The sequence below is a fragment of the Anser anser genome (genome assembly GCF_964211835.1).
Source record: "Anser anser genome assembly, chromosome: 2".
In the NCBI taxonomy this organism is placed as follows: domain Eukaryota; kingdom Metazoa; phylum Chordata; class Aves; order Anseriformes; family Anatidae; genus Anser; species Anser anser.
The window spans coordinates 148898365-148922489 of NC_139721.1; the positions used below are offsets into that span (position 1 = coordinate 148898365).

Sequence of the window (24125 nt, forward strand, 5' to 3'; positions counted from 1 at the left end):
CCTCTCTTAATCTCTCCAGAATGAATAAATCAGTGCTATTCACCAAAAAACATGCAAAGTATTTACTATACATATTAAGCAGGGAGTTTGTATGGCATCAGAATAATTTCTTAATGATGTGTTCACTTTGTGTATTTGCAACACTGACTAACCCATGAAGTACAGAACTCAGAGCATTGTTTTGCAGATAATTTTTTTCCTAACGGAACGTTGTCAACAAAGTTCTCAAGGAGTGCAATTATGTTAGCTTTAATAAAAATAGTATTGCATGTACAATGAATATCAGATGATTATCTAAAATGTGTTTACTAATTAAGAACTGTGAAGTAAGCTGTACAAGTATCCTATCAGTCCGGCCTTGTTAAATAAATTTTGGATGAATTCAGTTCGACATCATATAGTCTCCTCTAGACCTCATAAAAGCTTCTCTTTGGGGCACTGTCAAGTTCCACTCCCCTTTGAGTATTCAGTCTTCTCTCTATTTTCAAAGCCCTGTTTGCAGACTGCTATATTGTAGTCATTCACACTACTGTAGTCCCAAATCTTTTTGCCTACAATACCCAGGCAAACATGAGAAATTGGTTTATATCACAGCCTCATTAAACACATGTTGTAGAAAGTGGCAGTGATGAGTGAAGAATATGTAGCATGCAGGAGCCCTCCCACCGACATACAGTCATGTTTCAAAAAATGTTTCCGTGTAAAGGTGTGACAGTATTTATAAGGGCAACTGTTAGGGCATGATTCTCTCATTGCTCTGGTGCTGTTGGAATCATTCCTGAAGTCAATAAATTTAAAAATACCTCAGGATTTCATCCTGAGTTAATGGAATTTAATGAAAAAAAAAGTAAAGAAGAGGTGGAGTGAGACTCAGAGTAATATTAAGCCACATTTTTTTTTTCTTGTTGATGTTTTCCTAGCAGAAATAAAGGCTCCTTCTCCTCATCTCCTTCTCCTATCTCCTTCTCCTTCTCCATGTTGGTATTGGTCTTCACCAGTTCCCTTGAATAACAATCTTCTATAGTGAATTTCAATCAGACAATAAATTTAGCATTTTTAAATACTTGAACCTTGTGACACTAATCTCCATAGGAGAAGACTCAATTTTTCTATGTCTACCTTTTTTTTTTTTTTTTCCTTCCCTGTTCAAATGTTGTTTCTTGTTTTCTCTTAAAAACTGCTGGAGCATTTGAGAAAGAAATTTGTCCATGTGAGACTTGTTTTTATAGAATAGAAATCACTGTCAACCAGGTAGTGCAAAGCATAATCTTTCTTTACTTCAGTGCCTTAAAGATGACATGCTAATGAGGAATGTAATTTGCCTAGTTAAAATGTTATCTGTGAAAGGAAGCCATCCCTGGAGCGGTTGGAGTGAACACGGAATTGAGTGTCTGCACCCAGTGAACCAGGGTACTCCATACTTGTCCCAGGAAGGTGAGGTCTGGTAATTCATCCTGAAGACCAGTGTTGAGGCCTTGTAGTTGTATATTCTGGAACAAATGATGAGGAAACTCCCAGGTTTTACCCTTCAGGCACATGTTTATCTTCTGATACATCAAAGGGTTGTGCTGCCATCCAGAGGGACCTGAACAGGCTGGGGAAATGGGCTGACATTCCTCCTAAAATTCAGCAGAGAGAAGTACAAAGTCCTGCACCTGGGAAGGAATAAACCCATGCACCAGTATATGCTGGGAGCTTACTGGCAGGAAAGCAGCTTTGCAGAAAAGGACCTGGGGGTCCTGGTGTACACCAAATTGAACAGGAGACAGCAGAGTGCCCTTGGAGCAAAGACCAATGTTATCCTGGGCTGCATTAGATGAAGTATTGCCAGCAGGTCGAGGGAGGTGATCCTGCCCCTCTAGTCATCCCTGGTGAGGCCACACCTGGAGTAATGGGTTCGGTTCTGGGATCCCCAGAACAAGAGAGATGTGGAGCTACTGCAGGAAGTCCAAAAACGGGCCATGACTAAGGGCCTGGAGCATCTCCCCTGTTAAGAAAGGCTGAAAGAGCTGGGCCTATTTAGTCTAGTGAATAGAAAGATCAGCGAGGATCTTATCAATGTATACAAATATCTGAAGGAAGGGGACAAAGAAGATGGATCTGGGCTCTTTTCAGTGGTGCCCAGTGATGGGACAAGAGGCTGAACTGAAAACACAAGAGGCTTCATCTGAACATAAGGAAATACTTTTCACCCATGAGGGTGCATGAGCATTGGCACAGCTTGCCCAGAGAGTTTGTGGAGTCTCCATTCTTGGAAATATTCGAAAGCCATCTGGACATGGTCCTGGCCAACTGGCTCTAGATGGCTTCACCTGAGGAGAGGGACCTCCAGGGGTCCCTTCCAACCTCAACTATTCTGTGATTCTGAATGTATTTGTTTTCCAGCCATTCATAGCTAATAGATCCAAAGACAGTTCAAAGGTAAGCTATATCAGAAAGGAATGTCATTCTAGCAGCCACTTATTGATCGTGTGAAATAAAATAGTGGCACAAGACCAGTGGAAATGGAAACTTCAAGCAGAATATGTACTGTGTGGTTGCTTGGTTGCTAGTTCTAGTTTGATTTTACTTTTAGTGAGGAAGGATGTTATTATTCCTCATCTGTGCAGTGAAATGAGTTTGTGGAGTCACCTCTTCCTTAATGGGCAGGTATCCTTACACTGTAAATTTACATCTCATTTAGCTCCGGATGACATTCTTTTTGGTGATCTCAGTAACATCTACTAATAGAAAATTCAGGATTGTGTTCACCTATACTTCACTTTTAGATATCGCTGGAAGAAGCGGGCCCATTGTTTATGTTGTATTTTGTATATGAGATGTCATCCTCTAGAGTCATCAGTCCAGACTAAGCCTTTCACAGACAAAAGCAATCCATCATCTTCTTTAATTGCTAAATTCTTCAAAAGATCTGTATACATCATAAATAGCAAAACTGAAGCCTTGACTTCTACAAAGGCAAACCAATATCTTTCAAATGTGCTTTTGTTGTTGTTGTTACATTGCATGCCTGAATAAGCAATGGGTTCTAAATGACCTTTTTCACATTGGGAATGTCCCATAGGGAGAACTGGTGGCTCAATCCTCTTTCTGTACTGCATACACACATGCTATCTCAACTGCAAGGGCTGTTTCACATTCACAACACTCACAATGGTAGCCGTTCAGAATTAATGGCAGGTAAGGTCCATTAATTTCAAACTGTTGTTATGATCATGTTGGCTACACAATGCATATTTTAAAGTAGTTTGAGTAAATGCTTATACAAAGGATATTATAGGTAATTGAAGATTTGCACATGCTGAAAGAACAGCAGCAGTTTGTTGTGTTGTCTTTTATAAGGCTAACAAGCTTTATAAATGGATATTTATATCACAGCATTATGGTGATAGCCAGCAGTAAATCTGTGTGAAAACTCTTTTAGCAAAACCAGTGCAACCCAAAGAACTCTCTCTTGGTTTTGGGTTCTCTAATGAATTCAGAACTGCTTAGATCTTGTTTAAATCTCAACAAAAAGATGGAAGGTGACCTCCCCTGCAAAAGTAGATAGATTAAAGCAAATGGAGAGGGATGGGAAACCAACCAACCAACCCCTATCTGCAACATTTATATAAGCAAAGAAGAGCTGTAGCAAGCTCTGCTCAACGTGATCCTCACAACCCAAATCAATTCAGAGCTCTTTGACTATTCTGTCATGGTGGGAGAGACCTATTAAAAACTAGGACTATCTAGTGAACCTTCCCCTTTATCAACCACTCCCTCATGTCTGAGAGCCTTGAGAGTCTACAACACATCTTTGACAGATGTTTAAACTATGCAAAACCTCCAAAGCTCAAATTATAAAATACTTCAATGTGAAAATATTTTACCAAAAATATTTGCCAAATCTGGGAGTGGAAGCTAAAATTCTTTTTTTTTTTTTTTTTTTAAGAACGGCCAGTAGCTTAAATTTTGGGACATGCTATTTAGTCAATGCAAAATATGTAGCCACAGCTCCCCCCATTTAAAAGCCTTTGTGGCTTAAGTTAGAATCTCTGTGTTTATTGTGCAAGTTTTTTTTTTTTTGTGTGGTTTAATATATTTCCTTCTCTTCTTGGTACAGTCAAGGCATATCTGTGTTGAGCTGTCACATCCAAAAGAGGCTGACAGCATATGAAGGCAGAGCAGTATGCTTTGATGCAAAAATGCAAATCCCAAACAAAACATTTGCAGAACCACTAATCACTATTTCAGTATAATTGAATAATGATAGGGTATTTATTACAGAATGACTCAAAGGTAAGGATGACTCCTCATAAGAAATCCGACAAATAACCTCATATACACACACACCATTTACTTCTGCACCGCTAGTTTTTACCTAATTGAGATTTTGTCAGAACCCCCCCCCCCTCAGTGTTTTGTGGAACCAAGGTTTGATCTTTTTGGTCTAAGCACTCCCTAGTTAGTAGTTTGAAAAGTTGTAAGGTATAACAGCAAGCTACGGAAAACATGCAGTTACTGTTAAGATAAAAGATAGCATCAAGTGTGGTTGACCTCGTTTTCTGAGGTTTTGTTACTTGTTTCTTTTACAAAATTAACGTATGGCTTTATTCAAACTACTCTGGCCGACATTGTCAAAAGGAGTTTCTAAATTTGGAAGAAGGCGTGGCATTCTGAATCTTAGGTTTATAGATTCTAGGTAACCCAAGCTGTCATTAGTTTTCAAGGTAATGAATTTTGCACTTTGAAATGAGAGAACTGGCTGTTCACACCTGGCAATGCAAAACCAGAGCCAAATTCTCGGACAATTTCAAAAATATTGGTCTTATTTTTAATTGAAGCTCTTTGACTAGACTATAATAATTATAGCTACTTCTATCTATAATTGGTGTTTGCAATGCCATTGTATTATGATTTTTTTCTTTTTCTTTTTTTTTTTTTTGTGTGTGTGTGTGTGCGTGTGTGTTTGTTTTCCTTATTTAGTTCAACTTTTACCATGCCACCTACAGGGAAAAATAATTTAATTTAGCAGAAGCTGTTTTCATCATGAGCAAACCTTGATTTAAAGCTGTGGGGGTTGTAATTACATTTAATTATAATGAGTTTGGGTTTTGAAAAAAAACCTTGTTAGTCTGGTTTGGGTTTTACAATCCTGCATCAGTTCATCACAGGCCTGAAGACTGGTATTCTACTGCATAAGATCACATTTTATTTCTACCAGTAGAGCTTGTAGGGAACTTAATCCAAGATTTAGAATTTTACACTTTTCTGTATTTAATAGAAGCTGGGACTTTGGGATAAATTTCTGTCTGAATGCATGCCTGCAGGTAAGCAGTTGCTTGTAGCTGGGCTTACATGTTGGCAGAGACCTACCCAAAGAACTTAGTTCAATGGAAAGAAACATTATCTCCCTCTAGACTTTCTTCCCTTCTGACCACAAGTAGCCAACAGGCAAATCTTCTCAAAGGTTTTGCAGCCAGCAAAAGCAGAAAGTGTTTATTAGACACTAAGCCCAAGAAAAGAAATACATGGGGCATTGAGCTGTCCCAAGTTAAAATAACCCACAGAAGGATGTTTGACCTGAGAAGCTTTTGTTGTATTGTTACAGTGGAGGAAAGTAACTTTGAAAGGCTTAGTGTTATTTTGGATGAGAGGCAGAAAGGGTACCCACTAATTGTCACTTCTGTAAAATGTTGCGTCTGTTACCATGCCAATTATAAGGAGCTCTTTCTGTAGGTCAAGTTGCTCTAAATTTTTACTTCCAAAGTGCATGTACATGAAAAAAGACAAATACTAAGAGAATTGGTGAACTTAGGTGTACACATTTTATTAGGAACAGAAAAGGTTTTAAGAGTCTCTGGATGTGTCAAAAGGATTATTTTGACTTTTATTTTCCCAAGTTTTCTTTTATGCTGATTCATTCCTTTTGACCTTAAATAATCTTTTCATTTTTACCCTGGAATTCCAGACCATTTTTAAAAAACGTAAATCTGTTATCTTGCACAATCTCAGGGAAAATAACACAATCTTGTCCTATCTTTTCCAAGCTTCTTCCCCTTTTAACTTTATTTTCAGAATTTAACTCAGCATTCTCTAATAATTGACTGAGTTTTTTTTTTTTAATCAAAAAATGTTTTATACTCTTTCTGCAGTTTCGTAAGCTTATTATGAATGTTCTTTTAATTTTCTTCCAAAACTGCTATTAAGTTACTGCAGTATTTTCAGTAAGCTGCTTCTTCCAAGGATCTTGCATGGTAGATGGATCTTGCTTTTTAGCACTAGAGGAATCAAGCTGTTGCTATTTCTTACATCCCTTGTAGGTTTGTACCAAAAATATGTAGTTGGTTCTTGTTCCCCTCTTGGTTCTCCTCCTGAAGTGTCTGCTGCATTGTTGGATTTCAATCACCTCTGATGTAAATGTGTTTAGTAGTGTTTTTTTTTTTTTTGTGTGTGTGTATCTGTGTGTGTGTGTGTGTGTGTGTGTGTGTGGTATGTTTAACAGAAAGTATTGCTTGTGTCTCTTCTGAAGATTATGATAAAGCTATGCAGAATCCTCCATCCACACTTTGATGTTAGGGTATTTCATGATGTGAATAGCACGTTCTCCAAGCATTTGGGGATTTCTCACTCTAACTCCTTCAGTACTGTTCTGATCATCTTATTCTCTGAGAGCTTCACTAGAGGTGCTTTTTAGTGTTCTCAACTCCACAAACTGGTCCATTTTGCTTTCCTGTCAAGGATTGTACTATTCCAGTAGTGACTCATTCAGTTCTCTGATTCTTCCTGTTAAACATTTTCCAGTCTGTAGGTGGAGAAGAGGAATTATAATTATTTATATTGATATTTATAAATCTTATTCATTTCCTACTTTAATTTGGACTCTAACTAAAGGAGGTAAAGTGATGAAGGAGCAGGGATGAAGTTAAAAGCAGGATTCTGCAACCTACCCAGGTTATCCATAGCTTGAAGTTGTCTAAGGGGAACCAGATCTGTTATTTAATTCCTTCAGTGATGGAAGGGTACATTTAATGGTAAATACTAATATACTTCAAAGGTAGAGAGGGAGTAGGTGAAAGTCAAACTACTGCTTGTGCTAAAAATTGGAAGTCATCCTGTCAATGCTCTTTACTTTCAGAGTAAAACTGACAAGTCTCCTGAAATATCTAGTTCAAATGTGTTGTTTGCTATTGACTAAAAGGCATTTGTTTCCAAAGCTGGTGGAAGCAGTTTTCATTCTTCCTGCCTTCTCACTGATTGATTTGTTTCTGTTTTTCTTTCAGAGATCTTAACTGCATTATGTTTTTTTTTTTCAGAAACAAGCACATCAAATGTCACAATATTAGCATAATCATAAAAACGTCAAGCATTCAGTACATTTTCAATATGTTATAGCTAATTACAGAATGTTTTTCACATGATTAACAAGAGTATCTGGAATATGCCTTTGAATGGGCAATTCTCATAAAGGTGACAAGTGGTTGCTACGAATTATTCCCATTAGGGGAAAAGAATATTTTATCCCTAGAGCAGGATAATGTTTGTCCTCAAAATCAGTAGATCCTGAAGGAATACACAGATATAAATGGTCATTTGAGAAAAGGAAAGTTTACTGATCCTTTGGTTGCATTCTGTGCAAACTTATGCTGTGTCTGGCTGACCCCATCAATCTCCTTCTGGAAGAACCTGGAAGCCTGGATCACAATTTTCAGGGCCTGTCAAAATTCTGATACTATCATTTATGTCATGGGTGGTATTTTTTTTTTTTTAATATTGGAGGTTGACTAATACTCTAATACTGTATGTTTAAGATGACCAGACAAGTTAAAAAGCACCATGTTCATTAATAAATATCTTTTCTTTTCTTTTCTTTTTTTTTTTTTTTCGTATCTAATCTTGTATAGATTTTGTTGCACTGCCTGCACTAGTTTTATTTTAGTCAGAAATTTTATGAAAGGATAAGGGGCTGTGAATTTCAGTGATATGGATACAAATCTGGGAAAGTGAGAGTTTCAGATACAGTCAGACTTTTTTGATGGTAAATTTCCATAAAGAAAATATTAAAAATTTATGTCCAAAGTTCCTTCATCTTTCTTGGCTATTACAGAGGGAAATAGACACACATTACAATACAATTACATACTCTAAAATTTGGAGATGGGAACCAAATTTTTTACCGTACAGTAATTTGCTTCCCAACATTTTGGTTTGGATAATGTCCAGAGCTCTTCCACTTGATTTATAAAAGCTATCTTCATTAAACTCATTAGTGCAATGGTATGAGAAACTATTACCTTAAAAGGTTCTTTGGTACTGTTTTTTCCATGTGTGGAAGGACATCTTAGCATAGACACAGTCTGCAATGCTCAGGTATGACCATGTGTATTGGGTTTAGGTGGCAAGGGCTTGGTAGCAGGGTGGCTGCAGGGGTGGCCTCTGTGAGAAGAGTCTAGCAGCTGCCCCATGTCAGATCAGAGCCTGCTCCAGATGGCTCCAAAAGGGACCCGCTGCTGGCCAGATCCAAGCCAGTAAGTGATGCTGGTTGAGCCTCTGGGAGAGCAGACTGAAGAAAGGAAAAAAAAAAAAAAAAAAAAAAAAAAGAAAAAGATGCACAATAGCAGCTGGGAGAGAGGGGTGAGAAACAGCCCCACACACCCCAAGGTGAGTGCAGCAGGAGGGCAGGAGGTGCTCCAGGCACGCAGCACAAGTTCCCCTGCGGCCTGTGGAGAGGCCCCTGGTGGAGCAGGCTGTCCCCCTGCAGCCCACGGGTCCCACACGGAGCAGATCTCCACGCTGCAGCCCGTGGAGGAGCCCCCGGTGGAGCAGGTGGATGTGGCCTGGAGGAGGCTGCGGCCCATGGAGAGCCCCCGCAGGAGCAGGCCCTGGACCGGAGCTGCAGCCCGTGGAGAGGAGCCCCCGCAGGAGCAGGGGGTCTGGGGGGAGCTGCCGCCCGTGGGGGACCCGTGCTGGAGCAGTTTGCTCCTGGGGGATGGACCCCGTGGTACGGAGCCGTGTGGGAGCAGTGCTTGAAGAGCTGCTGCCTGTGGGCAGCCCCCGCAGGCTCAGTTGGGGAAGGACGGCATCCCGTGGGAGGGACCTGACAGATTCCCTTGGGGCAGGGGCAGAGAGTGACAGTGAAGGAGCGGCAGAGTCGAAGCGTCAGGGACTGACCACAGCCCCCATTCCCTGTTCCCCTGCACTGCTCAGAGGGAGGAGGAAGAAGAGGGTGTATGGGGAGAAGGTGTTTTTAGTTTGCTTTTAGTTTTTCACCGCTCTAGCCTGCTAGTAATCGGTAATAAATTGTGTAACTCTCCCTATGCTGAATCTGTTTAGCCTGTGACGATAACTGTGAGTGATCTCCCTGTTCTTATCTCAACCCTTGAGCCCTTTACATCGTATATTTTTCCCTTTTTCCTTGAGGCAGGGAAGTGAGAGAGCAGTTGGGGTGGAGCTCAGCTGCCCAGCAGGGTAAAATCACCACACCATGGGAGAGGAAAGCAAGCATGCTGTGCACTGGGTGGCTTTGTCCTTCCTGTCTCTGAACCACCTGCTCCACCTGTTATGGGTTTTGCCGAGGAGTATTCTACAGTGTGAGAGAACAGCTCTGTCTTTCTGTCCTAGTTTGGATGGGCAGGAGTTTCCTATTTGCACTTGTGGAAAATACAACGGGATATAAGTAGGGCACAAAGCTGGCAAAAAGTGCCAAGAAACAGGTAACCTTCTCCCTTTAGATGAGTTTATGGAAAGTGAGAGCCTTGGAAGCCCCTCCGTTTATGCTAAGCACAGGGTCATTGCAGATAGCCTTTCCTTTCAGTCTTCCTGATGTGTCTTAGCCCTCTCCCTTTAAGGAACAGAAATTAAAGCTCCCTGATGGGTTCGCTGTTCTGTTTTGCGGGGCAGACAAAACAGCGTCAGCTGATGGCAATACGGCACTGGTGGATGCTCTCTGGATATGCACTGCAGCAAATGGTTTACTTCACCTAAATTGCCAAAGAGCTGTCAGGTGGTGAGTGCTGCTGACAGCCCTGGCTGTGAGCTGAAAACAGGTAGCTGAATCTGCAGCCCTTGACAATTCTTCTCACCCTCTCTTTCGCTAGAGATTATTTTTGAGCTGTTTTTTCCTTCTTGTTTTATTGTACAGCTAACTGCCTGAGCATGTCTGGTGTTCATTGACAGAGGTCACTTGTAGCTGCATGTGCCTTTCCATGAGCTGAAAGGAGCTGACGATGGCTTAGGTCTGAGAACTGAAAGTGAATGCAGGGGAGGGATGTGCACACACTCACTCACTGTAGCAAGCAGGGAGGACAGTTTTGCTCATTCACTGTCCTTCACCTCTCCTTACATTCTCCCCATACCTATGAAATTTGATCTCTTCTCCTGTAATTTTTGAACACCACCCTTTGCTACTCTGCTGGGTATCACTTTGTATTCCCTGAAGTGATGATGTCAGAGATATCAAAGGAGATGGCTTTGGCAGCAGTTAGCAGTGATAATAAAACAGTTGCAATGCAAGTCAGATTTTGTAATCCATCTGCTGTACATCCAGGCCCCAAGGATGGATTCAAATATACATGTGAATGTTTCAGAAAACATTCCACATAACTGTGCAATAGAAATAACCTCCTTCAAAATCCCAAGCACTGAAATGTTTGCAATTACGTGTGTAATATGTACTCTTCTGATCATTAAACTCTGCTCTCTGCTCTGAGACAACAGAGCCATTTTCAGCAAGTAAGAACAGGTCTTGTCCTTACCTTAGGGATATGAGGAGCTGGCAGCAGAGGGAATGTGCCTGCCAGTGGAAATAAGGAGGGCCAATGGAAATAAGCAGGACTCAGGTATTGAAAAGCATACACAGAAAATCACTTGTATGCATGTGGGGAAAAAAACAACACACACAAATCAGGCAGCTTTCTAAATTATTCGCAGGTGTCTTTTTTATTCCATTTGTATAGATGAAAATAATGGCAGATTTTTCCAAAGTCTGTCTTTAAAATGGATTTTGAAGTTAATTTCCAGATAATGTGTGCTTTCCATTCAGCAAGTCACCTTCTACCACATAAACTTCTCTTGCTCCTGCTGAAGGCAACTTAATATTTGACATTCACATCGTGAAGACAGTAACAAAATATTTCAGCCATTGTATACACTCAGAGCATACCCTGAAGTGTCCATCACTGGCCCATGGACATGTGTGCAGCTGCATGAGTGCGCTGCTGGTAGCACCTACTGGCATGGGGATGCCCATGGGCAGCGCTCCCTGGGCTGCCTGTGCGGTCAGTGGAAAGGGGGTTGGGGCCAACACCTGTTCCTCTGCTCGGCAGGCTGCGGCAGTGCTGCTCAGGAGTTTCTTCCCCTTGGGAGACCATTGGATTTTATTCCTTACTTATCATACACTCTCTGCCCTCAGAAAGTGTAAACGTCTTTGCATGTTGGCTGCATATGAAGTCACTCACTTCTGCATGTCAAGAATCAAAAGGAAATGCATAAACAAAATGGGAAGCATGGTAAGATGTCAAAGCAAGGAAAACAAAAGATCCAGAACATTGCATTTCTTTGTGGGTGACTTCACTGAGATACAAATTGAAGGGAGAGACTTTTTTACTATTCCTCAGAACCTCAAAAGATGAAAAATTGCTTTGCTGGAGGCCAGTTCTCCCTGTCTGTGTTCATATACAGATGATTTGTTTCAGTGCACAGGGACATATCCTGCAACGTTGAAGTTGGTGGGAATTTTGCTGCTGAACATAGGAAAAAGCATTTTACTTCTGTCTCTGGTAACTGATGTCACCAAGACTTTGGAGAGGTTTTGCTCCTCTTTTTACAGAAATTTCATCTTGTATTTTATTCTTGGTGTCTAATACCTCCATCATGAGTGGCATTTTGCTGTGCTTGCTACCCAGGATGCTCTGCCTTGTAGATTCAGGGAGAAGGCTACACACTGGAAAGGCAAATGAAACCAGAACCTATAGGAAAATAAATAATTAAGACAGCAGATTAGAGAAGGACACAACACACACACACACACACCAATTTAACAAAGTAGGTGTCTGAGACTAAGAAATAAGATCTGGGCAGGTGGGGTTTCAGATGAACTCATAGCCCAGAACAGTAATGGCTATACTGGATCCTCAACTTGTTGCTCTCTCAGCTGCTCCTTCCTCTCTGGCATCTTTCCAGGGCAGATGGTGCAGCTGAGGCTGCATGGCCTGAGGCAGAGTGTTGCAGTAGCGTGCTGTTAGCTGGCTTAGCAAAAATAATTTGTTCCCCCTTTTTTTTTTTTTGTTCTATCCATGCAGTATAAGCTAGGGTCTAACTCTGGACTTACTGTTCTCCTTTGGTTGGATGCAGAGAGGTTTCAGACTGTAATAATATCTACAGATCATACCATTTCTTGGCTTTGCATGTTGGTCTGACAGAAGGACAGCGTTAGCAATGATTCTTTGAGCAGTAAGGATCACTTGTCTGTCATATTTTCTTTTTCCCCTTTTCCCCCAAAATGAATTAACCAGGCAGACAGCCTGAACAGACAAATCCAAGAGCAACATTTTTACAATGGTCATGATATCTTGGGTTAGGTAACTTGCTGGAGCCTGTGCAAAACTGGATTCTTGTTGATCCACTGGAGTAGTCAAGGCCACGCACAGCTGCAGTTGATGTTGTTAGCATTTTCTTTCTTCCCTACATCTGAGTCCAAGCAGGCTGAAAGTGTATTTCTGTGAGGCTAGTATTCCTAGTAATACTTTTGTGCACCATCACGTAATGGATCATTAGAAGATGACCTGCAGCAGTTCTCATTCAATAGGTGTTGGCTGCAAAGTGGGGAAGAAAGTTCTGGGACTCCTGTTCTAGAGCTGGATTTTTCATCTACATTTACATTTTTTCACACTTTTGGTAAATTTATATGTCACTCTGAGGCCTTCATATCTTATCTAAAGTTGATTTTACTTAGATCTTAAGTAGCGGGTTTAATTTTAAATACTCAATTATGCTTTTTTCTATTCAGAAACTACTAAATAGAAACTAAATTTCTGCAGGATGGTCTTCTAATTTGGACTCCACTTCTTTTCTCCAGAATGACTTTAGGAGTGTTAACATGATGTCACTAAGTTTGAGCAGTAGCAAAGCTGAGCCCCAAAGAAATATGCAATCTGTCTCAGGACGTGTTGAGACATCCCCCTGCAGCTGTGATGGGCTATCAGCACATCTCCACCCTTTCACCAGAGGCAACCTCTTAGAGGCAACTTTGTCTTCAGACTTCAGTTATATATCATCTGTGCTCAACTAGTGTCAAAAGACCCAGGAGCTCTCTGCCTGTCTGCTGGGAACATTGATCCACTCACCACAGCTAAGTACAAGATACAAAGTCGTTTCTTCCCTTCCGTGTGCACTCTCTCTCTCTTAAAAAAAAAAAAAAAAAAAAAAAAAAAAAAGCTGTCAGGATTTCAGAAGCTATGAGCAGCAGATCTTTGTGTACTTTAATCCATAAATAAACATTTCTTCTTTTGAACTTCATTAAAATTGGATGTGTTTTCCCTGTAAAACACTCCAGCATCCCTATCATTTAGACATATATGGTGATGAATATTGCAATTAATTTTTGTCTGTAGGAATACTTGTGGTCTAGAAATACTGAGTTTATGCCAGAAAAGTAAATAAGAGTCAGACAACAAGATATGTTGCTTATAACAGCAATTTCAGAGCATGATATTAAACTCTGCTCCTGCTGTTTTAACAGGATGGGCCAAATGCATTTGTGCTGTGATGACCCAGCTTGCAGGAAAGTTGTGGAGGGGTGCATTTGGTTTGTCTTCTGCAAGATTATATCAGACTTTCTTTGGTAATACTTGTTGATGCATCACATTCATAACTCCAGCTTTTCCTTTTATGCCTTTGACCTGAAGAAAGGAATTCTTGCTTTTAAATGCTCATCAATCAGTGCTGCATAGTTAAGCTGATATAAAAGCTAAGGCTAAGCCAGTGTTAATTTAACCGACTGTAACATTACTGACAATATTCGTCAGCAAATGATTTTAATTAGACCAGCATAATGAGATCAGTAGATTAAGAATAAGCAAATGACTAAAACTAAAGAGTGAGTCTGATGACAAACAAGTCCTGATGAGAGTGAGGATGAAATTTTTGACAACAGTGTTTGAATAGCAAGTGGAAAAGGAGGACAATCCTAATCATGTGAGAAATCACTTAAAAATAACACCGGTGCACTGGAGTGCTCTGTTGATCCACCTGATGTCGGGAAGGCTTGCAGAAGGTGAGCAAGTGCTGTGTAAACTTCCTGCATAGCCCTGCAAGTCAATAACACTGCTCCCTTGGCACTGGCGGAGATTGTTTGTGTACTTTCCTTATGTGCCATACGTGAAACCAGCACTGGGAACAGCTGGGAAAGGTTAGACTGAAGAGGCAGCAGGTACTTGTGCTGGGAGCGGGGACTGTGGAGGGGCAGGTAGAAAAGGACCTCTCGAAGTTTGTGGCTGCAATTAGGAACGTGGAGGGAAAAAAATGGGAGGAGGAGACAGGGAAATTTGCAGTATTATTTTAAGAAAGAAGTAAGAATAGAGACAGTATGAAAAGGAATATTTGGTGTTGGAGAATGGAAATGTTTCGGCTGAATAACTTGTCACTGCATTTCCCTTTCTCTCCCTACATAGATGCTTTGTTCTGATTTCTGATGAAGTATTCTGGCCTGTTTTATTTCTCGCTGCTTACCCATGGTCTTTCTGAGACCTGCTGGCAGAGGCAGGTTTTTGCAGTCTGCAGTGTTAATTCTGAGAAGTGTGAAGGAAACTGAGCGATGCTGGATGATGTGACTCACCTTGGAGAAGTCAGTGTTTTCTGGCTGAGTGCAAGTGGAAAGTTTCAGCCTTGCTAGTCCAGATGTTTTAATGGACATTGCTGCAGTAGGGAAACCCTCATCTGCACACCCCGCTCAGGAAAGAATAGGAGAGTAACAAGTTACATGCTAACATGAATGTTTAATGATTTGTGATAAAAAAATATCAGATGGTGAGCAAAATACTATGTTAATTAACTATGGAGTCCTAAATTCCCCAAAATGTAACATTCCAGCCAAATATGGCTGAAATATCAGCTGTCATATGATGAATATTTTAAAGAAGATTCTATTATACACCTAGGGGTTCATTCGCTTCAGTAATGAGGACAGTTACCTCTAGGGAAAGGAAGCTATATTATGCTTGCCACTTAACCAGGGGCTGGTTTGACAGGCATCAGCTCAGAATATATGTGTATATATAGGGAATCACAGCTGCTTGTCTCTATCTCACCGAGCAGGAAATGTTGTGCTGTACAATACTTTGGATTTCTATCTATGGATTTGTGCATGGCACTGAGTGGGATTCAGACTATTTTTATTCCTGAGTCTGATTGTCGAGGTGGAATCCATCACCTACTAAATATTAAATCAGCAGTTTTTTTTTTAAAGAGCAACACTGTCTCTGCTGACTTGAACATCCTTATGTGGCCCAGAGGAAAAGAGAAACAAAGACAAGATGAGAAAACTATCATCCTTTGCATTCTTCTTAATATTAATGATTTCTCTAAAGTTTTCAAACTGCTGAAGACAAAAAGTGAGACAGAACTTTCACATGGTTAGGAAATGACCCAGGTGAAAAAAAAAAGCATTCATTATAAAAACAGCAGTGAAACTTTTGGAGTTGAATTACTAGTTGGAAGAGAAAAAAATGCATCAACAGATTATTTTTTTACACCAGCTTTGTTTAATTGCTTCCAAAGAAACATAGCTGAGATTTATTAGGAATGCATCTGTTCAAAATTATTTGAAGAGTTTCATGCAAATATAATTTTTCAGATTTTGCACTGAGTACTGCTTCTGAAAGTTAATGTTTGTAAATGATGAAGTTTTGAGATATCTGCCCAACTTACATGGTATTGTCCATCTTGCCACAATGACTGGCAGTTGATATAATAGGCGATACCCGAAGGCAGCAATCTGTGAGGTTTCAGAATGAGTGTTTCTAGTATACCTGTAGGTTCCTATATCAATATTCATTGTGCACCACTGCTCAAATGAAAGCCCATCTCTCTCACCCTTAAAGTGTCTGCACAAAAAAACACTTTTATGATAATGAGCAAGCGAAATGACAAAGGCATGATAAATGTTGGCACGTTTTTTGTTTTTACATCCTGCAAAATATTAACATGATCACTTCAGTTCCAGAAATCAAAATGAATAATTGTTATGACAATCTTCTAGATGCAGTAAAGGTTCTTAAGAAGTTCTGTTTGCTAGCTGCTAAGATGGAAGCTTACTTTTTATTTCACAATTAAGACCTCTGATGGCCTACCAAAATGTACTGGATGTCCTGGCATTTTAAAAGGCACACCACATCCCATCCTATGTTAGAAGAATTACAGTGCTTTGACTAATTTCAAATAATTCTTCTTGTTTAGCCAGCTGAATTATTTAGGTTGCAGAATAGAAGTGATTTATTCTGATGCCTTTTGTTAAAGAAACTGACCCTTCAATACAATACAGGGACAAAATGAAAATACTCATTAAATTGATGCTTTTGCATAATTCACATGCATTTTTTAAGATCATGTTACATATTCATCAGTTTGTATTACTTACAGAGTTGCTGCCATGAATGCTGTGTAAATATGTGAATATATCAACTGCTTTGTGAGGTTGAGGGGAGGCAAGGAAAAAGGAAAAAAAAATTCAAGGATGAGAAAGGGGTTGGAGTAAGTGAGACTAGGAGTTAGGAAGAAGTCTGAGCTATGTAGTTCCCTGTTTCTACATATGAATATTTAGAGCTTTGAGGATTCTAAAATTAATTTATTATTTTAAATGGGATTATCCTTCCCTGTATAACTCTTGGTGTGTATCAGGAGTTTTGATCATTTTTTTTGATGTTATTAAAAAGCTAAGAGTTATTCTTTTTTACCTTGAGATAAGGGTTAAATAATCTTAAACTGATCGGGGAGCATGAAGTTCTTTGCAATCCTATCTGTTCATCCATTACTTACAGTGCTTTTAATTGTGAATGAAAATGAGAATATTTAAATAAAAATGTTTTGTGTTCTGATTAAATATATTTCTGGATTTTGTTTTAGATCTGTGCCCTGTGTGACGTGATGTCCTGACATGTTAGTGATGCAAAACCATAACATAAAGCTATGTCAAGATCTGGGAAGTCTGAGGAAGTTAAATGGGGCGTGTATGTGTTTTTCTTTTTTCCCTTTCCCTCTCCTTCTCCTCCTCCTTTTTGCCCATCACTTTCCATAAATAATGGTTTCTTCAGATTGTGATCAAAAATAGGTGAATATGTCGCTTTATTTGCATAGTGGTAATAGTGAACTGTGAAAAGGGGTTTTTGGAGTAGTAGGCAAATGTCTGCACAAAGCCAGTAATTTCATCCCAAAAGTCTGTAAAAATTATTCTACAAGGTGTTTAGTTTAAAAAAGTTTGAGTCCACAGTGATACAAAGTTGGTAGCAACACTGAAAATCCAACCCCGAAAAATTATTCTCTCTCTCTCTCTCAAACATATTCCATGCTGACCTATTATGACAGACTCCCTAGCCCTCTGACACATCTTAGATTTGGTTTTCTAAGAAGATGTAAGAGAATAATTTTTAGTTGGTGTGTAGGAGTCAGATACAGGATCTACAACTTCCAGAAGGCCTGAAGGTCCTCTGCTGTCTCTAGGTAGGGTTCAGCAACATCGCAGCTGCCTCCAGTGGCCAAAATGGAAACGTGGAACTTCTACAAGAACCTATCTATTATACCATTATATATATTATACTGTTCTGGGAGCACTCATGTATGTATTTTATACACGCATAGTTAGGCGTGCTATTACTCAGTTAGCAGTTGGTTTAATACTCAGACTGAGTGTTTTTTACTTGTTGTGTAATGGGCAAGAATCAGTGACTGTTGCTAATCTTATCTAATCTCTACAAGATCCTGTGGAAGGAAATAAGCAAGTGGTTGGAATGTGCTGCTACCAGTCATAATGAAGACTTCTTGAAACAATGGGAGATTCAGGGGACGTGAGCTATTGACATGGCAGGCTGCACTTGAGAAAGCTCTGAATGTTGAAAGGAAGATGGTTGGGCATAAATTTATAAGTTCCCCCCCCATGCCCCCAAAGGCCTCAGCATGCACCTTACACTGCCACGGTCTTGTGTAGGAGCTGGATGGCTGACGTGCTCTCTGCCTGAGCTCTGTAGAAGGCTTATTTAATTGCCACGTGTACCTATCCCCTGTTAGGCTCTTAACTGTCTGCTCATTTTTCTTCCCAACTACTGGGAAGAACAGAAAACGGGTTTTCTGTTACAACCACTGATTTTAGCCAGGAGCAGCTGGAATGACAGAAATCTATAAAAGGGGCTCATGGTTGGAAGTAGAGCGCTACATGCTGAGTGTTGCCTGCCAGCGTTTTACTTGGATTTTAAGTGCAGGGGGGGAGGAAAGTAAGAGTCCTCATCTTTGTTTTTAATTAATGCAGACACCATTTTCATTCTGAAGTGTCACACACTGGAAATCAAAGGAGCCTTGTATAAATAATAATAAGAAAAAAAAAGATTCTCTCGATTAGTAATGGAAAACATTTTCAAACAAGATCTACAGAATTACGGTAGGGCTGGCACTTCCTCAAGGTGAAAGTCTCTCAAAATCATAACATAAATTATTGATTTGTCCAAGTCTCTTCTCCATAGGAGATTTACAATCTCATTTTCATAGTTGTCTTAAGGAGGGAGGGGGAAGAGATACTTATCTAGGTCAGAATGAAAGCGTCTGATTTTTACAAAATAATAATACAAACCTATTTTAGCTAAAGTGAGTTGCTGTGCTATGAAATTATGGGTCTGTCTGCTCTGACATTTGTATAATGTGAGGGAAAACTCCATTTACACAAATAGATTTATAGCTGTGCTAATGTAATCAGAGCCACAGTGTATCACACCTTAGATACAAAGAAAGATTATTGTGAAAAGTAAGCAAGATATGTAAGGAAGCTGTCTGGCTTTCTCTGAGTATTTGTGTTGATAACAATTGGCTTCACCTGAAGAGAACTCCACAAACAAAGAGCAAAAGGTGGAAAGTAAGAGGATTGTGGCAAATTACAAGTAAGAAAGATACAAATCTGTCTCTTTCTTGCTACTGCCTTGATTCCAACACAGTAGTATATGGGTCTAGCAAATAAAGAACAGGAAACTTCAGTGTAAGGATAAATAAGGTAGCATGGCATATCAGAGAAGGTTTGGAGTTCTTGGAGAGCTTACTGAGTACTTTTTTATAAAGGAAAATACATTGTGTTATCATGACCGACTTCAGTGTGAGCAACGAGATATAAAAGGACATTTTACTACTGCAATTAGAAGTATACGTTAAAAGAGTAGCGATATATGCACTGTGACATGCACTTGTGAATGTTCTTCATTTGTAAAAAGGGCTAATGTAGAAAAGAACTGGGGGATTTAAGAAAAATATTAGATACTCCAAAAGACATTTCTACAATTTAGAAAGAAGTCCGTGTCTTAAACAAACAAACTAAAAAACTTCAGGATGTACAAAAGAGCACAGAAGCAGTTATATAACTTCATAAACAGAATAGTATTTAGTAATGAATAAGCTGATATCAATGAATACAAAGTAGATGTTTAAAGTTATAGAAAATTGGTAAGGGAAGAAAAATCAGAAAAGGAAAAATCAATGACTAGTACAGTTAAGGGCTGGGAGAAAGTTAGTCACTTTGATAACAAAAAGAATCCTAAAAAATGTTGTTGGTCTATTAATACAGGAGATGGTACTGATATCATTGACAAAAAAAAAAGGCACAGGAGGAAAAAAAAAGTATTTGTCCATATTGGTGAAAAAGCAGGCTAATGAATTTGTATCATGTAATAACATAAAATACTTTCAATTTTCTTAGTAATTTAAGAAATGGTAAGGGAGAGTAGTTACTGTGTTTGGCTTTTATGAACTCTTGACACATATCTGAGATTTTAAGAAACTGAGGCTGAAGAGATTTTTCAATCACCAGTGATATTTATAGATGTGTCACTCTGCTGGGAAAGTTTTGAAGGACTGCAAGATTTAAAATATTTTAAAATGCTATTTAAGTACCATTTCTCAATGTTTAAAGGTTTAGGTTACTTCATGCCTGACTTCAATACCAGGTGAACTTTTTAGAGTGCATCAATTAACAAATAAACAGGGGTAATAATGCAATTAATGTAGTCAGCATGGATTGGAAGCCTGGAAATCTTCTCAAAATCACTTTTTAAATAAGATTACAATTTTGTTTGATAGATTTCTCAAATGTGTGTTGCTTAGTACCCAATTACATTTTGATGAAGATAGGAGAAAGGTACAAAATTATTATGCTTGATTACTAGGTTTCAAATTACAACTGTAAGTGAAAAATTGTTACCAGGCAAAGATACCTCTGTTGTGCTCCTGCAGGGATTAATTCCTGCCCCATTCTGGTTATGCTTATTCTGAAGAAAAAATTAAATTATCGCTAATAAAGGATGCAGAGAGCTCAGGGTCTGGGAAAACACCAACTAAGAATAAGAAAGCATACAAGCAGTTGGAAACAGGCAACTTTATTTTGGAAGAAAGACTAGAAGCCAAGCGTACTAGAAGAGGGATTGTCCAGGAGCAGTCACTCTGAAGACAACTAAGGGAGATATAGGATGACTGCTCCTGGGTTGAGCCCTTGGCAACAGCACTAACATGGTCTTTATGTAAGCAGGAGTATAGGCCCTGTATCAGGCTTTTGTATGTTAATTTCAGGGATATAATATTCAGTTGTATTCACAGTTCAGGGAGGATAAACTGGGGAAGTTTTAGGAAAAAGAAAAAACTAACAAGTAAACCCAAATGCTGAAAGAGTTGGAAAACTTACTTTATAACCCAATGGGAACAATGTGGACTTCCTGTCTCCAGACAGGCTGTTCAGTTTTGGGACTGCTTGTGTGCTGACTGTTCCATCTCTATTGCAGGTTGAACCTGAACCTAAGATTACTGCATTAGAAAATAAATAACTAATATAAAAAGAAGAGTGAAAGGAAAAAGGATTTCATTTTAACTTAGAGAAAACCAAATTACGGCAAGTAGGGAATCCTGCTTTGGTCTTAGTCTTATGACTCAGTCTCTGCTATGGCACTCCCTTGTTGCTCCTCCCCAGCTGGTTACTCTGCTGGCAGAGGAACTGAAGTCAGTATTGCAGGTGCAATAGGCAGAATTAGGAAATACTTTTCTCGGCCACATACAGATATTGAGGGAACTACTGTATTGCAAAAGGCAGTGTTGTATCCTCTTTGGAATACAACAGTTGTCAGGCATCTGAAATACAGCCTCAATTTTTTGGCAGTTTTTGGAGAAGAATAATGGCCCTGTAATAGGGATACTTGAACAGATCTTTGCAGATCTGCCTTTATTACTTGGCTTTGCCCCAGATTTCTGGTGTACTTTTTGGATGAATCAGTTTGGGTATACTCGTAGAATGCTCTGTAGTCTCGGCCCCAAAATGGAGTTCTGGAGCATGAGGCAGAAAAGCTGCACGGGGACTTCGTCTATCTCTACGCAATGTGAGGCAGGTAGTTACTACAGGTGACAAGAATTAAATGTATACTCACATGAAAACTGCAGATTAAATGCTGAGATGGCAGCTGTGTCCAAAGTAACAGTGCCTTCAGAAAGCAGCTTGATCTGCATGGACTGTAAGCTTCCTTGAAACGTTGTCCACTGGGGCTTGCTTACTGTTCCACACAGCTCCTGAATAACTTCTGTCCTTTATGGCACTGAATATACTTTTAAGTCACCCTAGAAAGTGTTTTGCAGGCATACATGTCTATTTCTGACTGACCTTTCCATTGGACACATGCAGACTGAATTTTTATTCAAGAACTGCAAGTGCACCTTCAAATCCAGTCCTGTTCTTCACATCTAGGTGTGCTGTAACTCCATTGTAAGTCCTGCAGCTCCTGTGTAGCCTGCAAATGAAGTTTCACTGCGCGCATTGCATTGCTGGGGATGTAAAAAAAATAAAAGAATAAAATAAAAGGGAAGGAAATGAGACTATGAGACTGATCAATAAGGAAGGAGGAGTTGCTTTTATCAGATCATTTTTCTGACCATGACTGCATACCAACCCCATCCCAAACACTGACTTCATATATTCTCTGTGGAGGAGAAATATTTTTATTCATGAGTGAAAGGATTCATATGCACCAGGCGGCAGTTTTGCCAGAGGACTGGTGATTGTCATACAGCAAGCAGTTCAAACCAGGAATCCCCCTGGGCTGGTGGGTTTGTCTAGTGTGGAGCTCTTTCCTTTTCTTCCCATTGTAAGCATACCCTTAGGGCTCCTGCATGACTTTGATTCTGGTCTTGTTTATGTTGGTGTAAATCAGGAGTAACTTAGTTCCCATCAGTGCAGTTCAGGTAAATGAGATCACGCTCCAGCATATGGTATTTAGCCTCTCTAATTCTGTTAAAGGAGCTACAAATGGGTCCTCATCTAGCTAAGCTTTTCACAGATCCTCTGTTTTGTAGTTTTTCCTATGAATTATTTCATAAGATGTTCTTCCATTTTCTTCTCCTAATAACTAGTTTTTACTTAAAATGAAAGAGTTTTCATTTAAGATTGTGAAATGCTTTTTACAAACGTCAGTGAACTAAGTTTCATAACATTCCTGTAATAGTGAGCTTCTTTAATCAGTATTATTGTACAACTGTTGCATCCCATCAAATATAACTCCCAGACCAGAATTAAAAAACCCAAACCAAAAAGAATGTTAAGACAAGATTGAGTATGCAGTATTAATTAAAAATGTCATCAGAATTCAAAGCAAGATGCCTTATCTGCTTTACAGGAAACTTTTGAGAGAAAAGAAAAATAAACGAATATATTTCCTTGATGTGGAACATACAGAAGAAATTTCAGATAGGAAGCAGACTTTGTGGATGGATTGGAGTGAGATTTAAAACTCAGTCTGCTGAGTTACAGTTCAGTTGTGGAGTAACTGCATTTTACAGTTGTCCCTGAGGGATTTTCTAGGATATTTAGGAATCCATCAGGAAATCAGGGAGCTTAGTTTCCTCATCAGTGTTGGGAATCTGTGTCTATATAATAATTCAGTTGCAAAGTGTGTAACACCTCTGATTTTCCTGCTCTCTCCTGTGCTACCTTTCCTCCTGACAAGCAGTGACTCTTGGCATACTCTGCTTTGTGCTGATGAACAACTTTTTATGTTCCAAAAGTTGAGAGAAACATTTTCAGGAATGTTGAATTACAAGTCAACATATACCACTAATATGATGTCTACTGCAGCAATAAGGAGACTTTGGGACCAAGATCTTAATTATTGATTCCTGCGAACTCAGCTGGTGGTCCTTGGACCTTATTAAATACTCTTCAGTTTTTATTCATATTCTTATTCCCTTGAGCTATAGCTCAACTGTGTAACTTCTTCCAGTAGATGTCAATTGTTAATAAAATTTGTTGAATGATAAAGTTCAAGGTTGGATCATCCTTAAGATTAAGTCTTTTTAGCTTTCAGCACAGTCAATCATGTTGCACTTAGCTTGATTTGCTTTGCTTAAGGCTTTCTCAACAATCAGTTTGCATGGTGCTGTTGCTAACCCCAGTTCTAGCCCTGTGATGACCTTTCTCCAGCCCTGATTATTTATGTGTATCCTGCAGTTCACTGGGGAAGTGTGTGTTGGCTTCCAAACAAAGATTGCTGTCTATTATATACAACCTAAAAATACAACTGTGAACATGTGTAGGAGTTTGAAACATGATTTTTTTTTTTTTCCCCTGGAGTTTATTAACATCCTGTTGTATTTATTTCAAAACCTACAAGATGGATGTTTTTAGAGGTTTATTGTTCAAAAGTTGCTGTGATTATAACAACTGACAGACTGATAGGTCCAAAGTACAATTGATTACATTCATGGACTGTGTAAAGCAGTTTAAATGATTGTATTTATGTATTGCCATCTTCACTGGAAACCTGGACTCAAAATGAGAAATGCCTGAGCTTTGGTAGTGATGTACATGTGCTGTACAAGTGCTGAAAACACGAGTAGAGGTATGAGTGTTGGAAATGTCCTGTTGCCCAAAA

At 39.4% G+C, this 24125-nt stretch overlaps 1 protein-coding gene and 1 long non-coding RNA gene across 1 annotated transcript; one reads left to right on the forward strand and one right to left on the reverse strand.

Annotated features, from left to right (window-relative positions):
* The window catches only part of GJD4 (gap junction protein delta 4), a 365179-nt gene that overhangs the window by 108328 nt on the left and 232726 nt on the right, over nt 1–24125 (forward strand).
* On the reverse strand, nt 3907–8908 carry LOC310895724. Its single transcript, XR_014580902.1, has 2 exons — nt 8274–8908; nt 3907–6784 (listed from the first exon to the last, which is right to left on the reverse strand). It is a non-coding gene; the product is annotated as an uncharacterized lncRNA (long non-coding RNA).